At 32.8% G+C, this 1,326-nt stretch overlaps 1 non-coding gene across 1 annotated transcript; it reads right to left on the reverse strand.

The window, feature by feature from the left end:
- Window positions 1–387: 387 nt before the first annotated feature.
- Window positions 388–460, reverse strand: TRNAK-CUU. Its single transcript has one exon. It is a non-coding gene; the product is annotated as a tRNA-Lys (tRNA).
- Between the last annotated feature and the right edge of the window lie 866 nt (window positions 461–1,326).

Here is a 1,326-nt window from a genome sequence, read left to right on the forward strand (position 1 = left end):
AGATGGTATCAGTACTGTTAACTTTCAAATACGCCTTTTAAGGCTCATGCAGAAGACTTTACTTACCGTCTTTATTCAAAATTCTCTGCACTTATTTCCTCATAAACTAATTTATATTCAGGATATTGATATATATAGTATAAGTACTATTCTGGACATTAGGTATTTATGATTTATAGGTTCATAGGTAGGTGCTAAACTATCGGTCCAAGGGCTTAAGTAAGCCTAGCCAACAAGGTTCCCTGGCTTATGCCACCCAAGAAAGTTATAGGTTCATAGGTAGGTACTAGGCTATCAGCCCAAGGGCCTAAGTAAGCCTAGCCAACAAGGTTCCCTGGCTTACCGGAGTTTTTCCTTAATGTGGATGGTTTCCACTAAAAGGAGACATGCTCAACATGGGGTTCAAACCCACAATCTTGAGATGAAGAGTGTCATGCTCTACCAACTGAGCTAGCCGGGCTACTTGCTTTAACTTTTACATTTGAAACAACTATTGGAATAAACAATGTCATGTTGTTTCATATCCATATTATTTTCTAATGCATGTTATATTCTTTTTAAATTGCAACTGCAAAACTGACATCATATTCTAATAAGAAATCAAACCTTTTATGAGATGCCTATATAATATTAATTTCTTTATATGATCATTTGTCCAATCACAATACATTTTTCTAACTTAAGATCAACTATTTATCAATTAGTTAATTAATTTATTCATTTAATTCATTACAGCCAAGTGACGCCTCGAGGCATTTTTGCTGTTACAGCCTACTGACATCTGTTGGCATCAAATACTGTTTGTTCATATTTGCATTAATAATTCCAAAACCATGATACATATCAAGCTTTAGATTTCATATTAAAGCTTACGAAATGAAAACCCCGGCTGTGTTGACATTTAGCCTCTGACCTACTGCAAATAAAGAGAAATTGAATATTATTTGCATTCTATTTATTTATATTGTAATAATGTCCATATTTTTCTAAATATCTCAGCAATCAAATGGCACAGACAATACTGCTTATATTTATTTGAAAGTTCAAACCTCTATGAAGAATATGCTGCTGGCACTATATATGTTGCTTAAATGGTTACGGAGATGTTATAAGCTGTTTATGCAACATTCCATAATTCATATGTACTGTCATTATTCTGGCTTATAAAATACAGGTGTAAGACCTAGAATTAAATGAATGCAACTATTATAGAGGTTACTTGAAGCTGAACAGTTTACCATTTACAGTTTTCTAGTAACAGCTATGGTTCTATAGATATGAACATTTGTTTGAATTGTAAGGTGATATCTTCATTTTTTAAAAAGT

Source organism: Protopterus annectens, chromosome 3.part0 (genome assembly GCF_019279795.1).
Source record: "Protopterus annectens isolate FY-2018-M chromosome 3.part0, PAN1.0, whole genome shotgun sequence".
NCBI classification, from domain to species: Eukaryota; Metazoa; Chordata; order Ceratodontiformes; family Protopteridae; genus Protopterus; species Protopterus annectens.